The 7503-nt window shown below is 35.5% G+C and overlaps 1 non-coding gene across 1 annotated transcript; it reads right to left on the minus strand.

The window, feature by feature from the left end:
• Window positions 1-6861: 6861 nt before the first annotated feature.
• Window positions 6862-6968, minus strand: LOC121213449 (small nucleolar RNA R71). Its single transcript, XR_005908830.1, has one exon. It is a non-coding gene; the product is annotated as a small nucleolar RNA R71 (small nucleolar RNA).
• Between the last annotated feature and the right edge of the window lie 535 nt (window positions 6969-7503).

Genomic DNA, 7503 nt, shown 5'->3' on the forward strand with positions numbered 1-7503 from the left:
TAACTTCGTCTTTTCATTGCAGATACCATAACGAACCCAAAAGGCAAGAAGACTGTCGTCCCCACCTCGAAGAAGAGGAAATGAGCAGCATCATCTTCGGGTCCTACCGCTGAAATCAGACACCCATTCTTCCAATTTCCAGCGGGACCACAGGAAGAACTTTTTCAAATACTCCGAGCCCAACCCCTAGGTGCGGGCCGTTGTATTGATTGGGCCGTCCTGGAGTAGATTTAACTCACCGACGCAGTTCGGGTCTTTCTTACTACTGACTCGAAGGGCTCTTCTTCGAGATCGTCGAGCCAACGTACCTCGAGCTCACTCTCGAACTTTGTTCGACCTTCTACCTCCAAGCAGTTATGACAGAGTTCGATGCTCCCGGAATGGTCCAGTTCCGTCTCGACGGTTTAGTCTGCCAGTTGAGCGTACCCCTGAGTTCGGCGTTGCTTTGGGGCTCTATACGGAGGATTTCATGGATGACGATGATTTTGACACCCTCCATTGCCACATCCACTTGTCTCCCTCCAACTGCTGAAGGGTCCTCGTTCCTGCTTCGGCCACCTACGACCCTAGTCGCTCCAACGCCTTGGCTCTCACCCCATCCCTGTGATACCTATACGCCATCCTAGCCCATACCCTGACAGGACAGAGAGAGAGTACCGGCGTCGTCAACGCTAACGACGCCTATTTTTTGTGGAGCATGGAAAATGGGCAAGTGTTCGACCTCGCCTATTTTATCGCCCTCATCATTCGCCATCAGACAGAGCGGCACAGGAGGGGAGTCATTTCCATTGGCCTTTATGTGACTCACCTAGCGCGGTACTTCGGTCTCCTCAACACGGCGGCGTAAGCATCCTTCCTCACTCTCACTGGTTAGATGTCCCCACAAGGCATCTCGACTATGCTCTATATGAGGATGACCGAGCGACGACGTGGATTTGATCCTCTTCAGTATCGTATCATCCAGTCAACCGAGCAGGAGGACCCAGAGGACATTACTGATGATGTCCCTCCATAGCACGAGGACCTACCATCTCAGCCACCGCCTATTCATCGTCCAGTTTATGCGGCTGCTTCACTCTCTGACATCTCTGAGTGTTTCACATGATTCGAGCAGCAATGTTTTCAGCACTTCGATAACATTGATGCAACATTACATCAGATTTGTCAGCACCTTCATATCTCATCGCCAACCCCACTTCGCGAACCATCTAGCGATGAAGATTTTTAAAGACTTTTTATTTATTATTTCTATTTTTACTTTTATCTTTATTTTTATCTTTAAAGTACTTTTTATTTTACTTCCATTTAATACTATTCCATTTTTAGGTTTTATAATTAATATTAGATAATTTATGTTTTCGGCTATTTTTTTACGAGTAATTATGCTTCTTTATATTTCCTAAAGAGTTATTGATTTTATCGCAGTTATGAAGAGCTCTAAAGATCACTATTACTTAGGAAATTGCAATTCCACTAGAAAAGGTTCTCCATGACTACCATGTCCTGCTCAACCACGACCATAGCTACTACCAGATATAATATTCTTTTGGTGCAGGAATTATGGACTAACAAACCTCTACCACCACCTGAGTATCCTCCTCCACTCTCATCATTGCTTTCACTGATTATTCTCCATAACTCCAATTCAAGGAATTCATCCACAAATTCAGGAAGTTTCACTTCTCTCCCTCTCTTATATCTATATTGTTCAGTAATACTATCTTTGTACATTAAGGACAATGTACATCTTAAGTGTGGGGGGTTATTTATATCATTATCAGAAAAATCCCTGAATTTTATCTTATTCTCACGTGAATCACTCATATCACTATTAGAATGAATCTTGATTAATTTATGATTTTTATTGATATGTCTTGAATTAAAACATAGGCATTTATGCATTGATTATTTAAACTTTAAAGGAATTAAGGAATCAAGCATGAAAAGTTGATTCTTGAGAATTAAAAATTTTTAGGTTGTTTCCCTAAGTTTAGGTATTATCTTGAGTTGGAATTCACAGGTTAAACATCAAAAAGCCATAATTTTTGTGAGATCTTGAGCCCAACTATTTCTGCCATCACAAATTTCATATTACTTTTCACTAAAGAAGACTAGTTCTGAATAAATTTTTATTTGCACTTTTCTCGACCTTGTACCTTAGTAATTCGATTTATCAAAATAAATTTCTTCTCATTTAATGTTCACTTTGATTTAATGCTCACTTTCCAGTTATCTCATTTAATCAAGTATAATTATGCATGCATCCTATGTTTTCTGGATAGCTTGACTTATCCATTCATCTACTCGAACAAATTATACTCATGATATCATATAAGGGTTAAACAAACATAGATATTTATATCACAATCACAACTTTCGCTTCGTGCATCATCATATACATATAATTACAATCACATAATTCAGTCCAAACAATTTAACATAGATAAATTCATTTCATTATAATCATTTATCTCATAAAAAATATCATTGACATTCATCAACATTCATCAACATTCAACGTTCAATCAAGGCAATGACATTTTCATTCATATCATGATATTAGGAACTTTTACTCATACTTCTATGGATTTCTATTTATCTCGTTCATCTTATCAAGTAAGCCAAGTGCACTACATCATATGAGCATCAAGCAAGTATGGATATTTATCACAACATGACCTTTCATCTCACGTGTTATCACTTATATATATATATCATAAACTTTTATTCATACTTTTCTAAATTGAGACTCATCATAATCGTAATTTTATTCAAACACCTTCGCATCACATTGAACATGGTCAGTGCAGCTCAGTTGGAGAGTACCTCTGTGTAAGCAAGACGGTGCTCATACGCGTCGGGAGACATCACACTATCATGGATCAGTGGCATGTATAGCTGGACTTTTACACATGCTAGGTTAGTCCGAGAACCAACTAAGCCATAGCTCTGATACCACTAAATGTAACACCCCTTACCCGTATCAAAGGCCGGAACAAAGTACGAGGCATTACCAGACTTAACAATACACATAGACGAAAATCGGGCTATTAAATTTCATTTAATTCAAAACTTTTCGAACACATGCATAACAAACAAAGCTAACTATATCATCACATCAAAACATAGGACATGGCACGATTAATTAAACTTATAAACCATAATGGATAAGGACCACATCTCATAATTTTATACGATAACTCAATGTAGACTGATACGTATGGTCAAAATCATAATAAAAATACATATCACAAACCAACTTCCTATACATGCCACTCACTTGATATTTTTAATATTTGAATTAGTTTTCCCAAAAATGATAGTTTGATAGTGTGATTTTGCCTCAGACGATCTCCAACCCCGAGCCGACCTGCCAATACTAAAGAAATGGAGAGGATGGGTAAGCTTTACGCTTAGTAAGTTCATATGAAAATAATAAGCAATTACTACCATGCTTTTCAAGATAAAACACTATAATTGTACAATTACACATATTCAGGACAGGCTGTTTTTTGGAGTCCTGGTGTTAAAAAAAATCAAATCTCAAGTTACAAAACTCAAAATCCAATTCCGTAAATTTTCTATGAAACTAGACTCATATGTATACTTACTAAATTTTTTCTAGAATTTTTGGTCGGGCCATTCAGTAAATTTTATTAGTTAAAGTCTCCCTTGTTTCAGGGTATGACTACTCTGACCCCTGTGCACTACGAAACAAATTTCTACCTGTACAGAATTCCAACGACCATGCTGTTTGTTTCCCTTAAAATTAGATTCAATAAGGAATCCATGAATGTAAGGTATGACTCTCAATACTTTTGTACGATTTATGGTGAATTTCTAAAGTCAGAACAGGGGATCTCGAATTCATTCAGACCCTGTTTCACAAGAATTAAAATATCACACAATATAGAATTCTTTTGCTTCCCCTGTTTCATTCATGTGAAAATAGTCTCATTAAGATTTATTTCCATAATTTTTTTTAAATTTAATTCAACTTACACAATTTTTGGTGAATTTTCAAAGTCATGCACTGCTGCTACACAATTTTTAGTGAATTTTCAAAGTCATGCACTGCTGCTGTTCAACACTGTTTTACTACTAAAGTTCACTTTTACACAATTCACTTAATCCATTCCATTTTACCGAGGTTTGCTCAAATATCGAGCATATTGCTCATAAATTCAAATAAACATATACTTGCACTTGTTCATCACATAATCACTTTCAAATGTATTTTCATTTAATCGATTTCCCATTGAACTCATCGGAATAATAACATATACACAATTGCCTGCACATTTTCCCATTTCCACACTTCTAGCCGAAGCTATCTGGTACGCATAGTAGCCTGCACTTAGTACTACACATGCGACCAATAATCTGGTACACGTAGTAGCCTGCACTTAGTACTACACACGTGATCACATTTTTCGGGTACGCATAGTAGCCTGCACTTAGTGCTACACATGCGACCAATTATCCGGTACACGTAGTAGCCTGCACTTAGTACTAGACACGTGACCTCACAATAGTTCATTTGTATCGTTTCTATTTCGAAGGTTCAACCGGGAAATTCCTCACTTTTCAACATTTTACTAAATTGTCCGTAATCAATTTAAATTCATAATTTACATCAAATAACCATTTGATAGGTAGCCACATTTCATATGATATCAAAATATAATAACATAAAAAGAATCGATAGATTATTTATGTACGAATTTACTCGAAGTGTCGATCTCACTATCCATAGTACCGATTGTCCATTCATAGTATAATAAGACACAACTCAAATATCAAATCAGCTTTTAAGAATTTACATAACAAATATCACATATTTCATATATCACTTGTCATGTATCTTCATTTTCTTGCATTTCATGTAACATTCTTTCATGTCATATTTCCACATCATAAGTACCATTCCATCAACTTTTCCAATATATTATATCATACAATATATGCAATAATAGTAAGAAATATAATTCAAACATAACATTGCATTATTATTATCATACGAACTTACCTTGATCCAGAAACAACAATTTACCATTTTAGTCCATAACCTTGTATTTTCCCGATTTAAGCCCGAATCTCGATTTCCTTCATCTATAATATTACATTTAGCCTAATAATTAGTCACACTATTCATACGGGTCCAAAAATCATATTCTTAAAAATTTTCATTTTGACCCCTAAACTTTTGCATATTTGCACTTTTGTCCCAAGGTTCGGAAATTAAACTTCATCCTATTTTCTTATGTTTTATGACATGCTGATCATTTTTCCCTTCTATGGCAACATCAAATTCTCACTCTAACATGTACTTATGACTATTAGGTATTTTATCGATTAAGCCCTTTTGCTCGTTTTCACTTAAAACCGAGTAGCACAAGTTGTCTAACATAATTTAAAACCTCATATTCTATCATAAAACACCAAAATACACAAATTTCACCTATGGGTATTTTTCCAAATATGAACCCTAGGTTGAATTATTGCTAGCATAAGCTAAATCAAGTTACTGGACTCCAAAAACGTAAAAATCATTAAAAACGAGGCTAGAACGGACTTACAATCGAGCTTGGAAGCTTGGAAACCCTAGCCATGGAGTCTCCATTGGAATACACGTCCATGGTGAAGAAGATGAGCAAAATTGGCTTTTAATTTTGTATTTTAATTCATTTTACCCCTAAATGACCAAAATGCCCTTACTACTAAACTTTCCAAAAATTCCATTCATGTCCAATATTTGTCCATAAACTTTGAAATTGGTCAAATTTCTATTTAATACCTCCTCATTAATATTTCAAAGCAATTTCATTCTAGAAACTTGTAGAATGCAAGTTTTGCAACTTATTCAATTTAGTCCCTAACTTCAAATTAAGCACTTTATGCATAGAATTTCTTCACGAAATTTTCACACAATCATGCAATCATATAATAGACCTCAAAATAATCATAAAATAATTATTTCTATCTCAGATTTGTGGTCACAAAACCACTATTCCGATTAGGCCCTAATTTGGGATATTACATGTTCGATAGGTACACTTGCCTTCATCATGATAATAGTTAGTTTCAAGAATGATTCATGATAAATATTTAAAACCTGTCACGAATATCACGTATCAATTTTTTAACGTCGTTGCCGAGGAACTAAGATATTAGGAACACTCTATTTTTATTACTTTAGCCATTTACTTTTTATGCAATTTAAATTTTACTCGAATTTTTATTACTAATTCTTCCTTTTCCCTTTTTTCTAGCAGGTTTTTATAGTTTATCACTAGAAGAAACCCGTCAAGACCATTACTTTTTGACAGTGAGATTGATCGCACAGTTCGCAGAAACCAAAGAGAAATAAGATGAAGCTTAAGATACACAGAGAAAGAGTAAGAGGAAGATACTTCAACCACCACTAAGGAGATGGCTGAAAACCAAGAAAATTCGCTACCTCCTGCGATTGCTGTTAATCAAAATCCTGCTCCGCGCACTATGTATGATTATGCTAAACCTTCTTTAACAGGAACTGAATCGAGCATAGTTAGACCTGCTGTAGCTGCAAATACTTTTGAACTGAAACTTAACACAATTCAAATGATACAATAATTTGTTCAGTTTGATGGTTTGCAGGACGAAGATCCCAATGTTCACTTGGCAAACTTTTTGGAACTATGCGATACATTTAAAATCAATGGCGTTTCTGGTGATGTCATACGTCTTCGGTTGTTTCCCTTTTCGTTAAGGAATAAAGCTAAACAGTGGTTGAACTCATTACCATGAGGGTGAATTACTACTTGGGAACAAATGACCGAAAAGTTTTTATTAAAATATTTTTCGCTGGCTAAAACGGCTAAATTACGTAATGATATCTCTTCTTTTGTGCAGATGGATTTAAAGACACTCTACGATGCATGGGAGAGATATAAGGACCATTTGCAAAGATGCCCTCAGCATGGGTTACCACCCTGGCTACAGGTTCAAACTTTTCATAATGGCCTGAATCCTTTGACTCGACAAATGGTTGACGCAGCTGCTGGTGGAACCATCAATAATAAAACACCTGAAGATGCCTATGAATTTATTGAGGAGATGTCACTAAATAACTATCAGTGGCAAGTTATGAGAACAAAGCCGACGTGATACGTGATATTCATGACAGGTTTTAAATATTTATAATGAATCATTCTTGAAACTAACTATTATCACGATGAAGGCAAGTGTACCTATAGAACAGTAGTATAGCTTTAGCAAGACCGGATTATCGAACCCAAAAGAACTAAAAGTACTAGTATTAACTATTGTTTTTATTATCTAGCCTAAAAAATAAAAGGGTTTTGTTTATCTAACTGATTAACTAAACTAAGAAATCACAGAAAATAGAATTAGGGAATTACTTTTGGAAAAATGATTGAATTAAGACAATACCTAAGGAAAAATCCACCTAGACTTCACTTGTTATTTGACTCTGAATCGAATGATTTATTTATTTTACTT

This window comes from Gossypium hirsutum, chromosome A13, assembly GCF_007990345.1.
Source record: "Gossypium hirsutum isolate 1008001.06 chromosome A13, Gossypium_hirsutum_v2.1, whole genome shotgun sequence".
Lineage (NCBI taxonomy): Eukaryota > Viridiplantae > Streptophyta > Magnoliopsida > Malvales > Malvaceae > Gossypium > Gossypium hirsutum.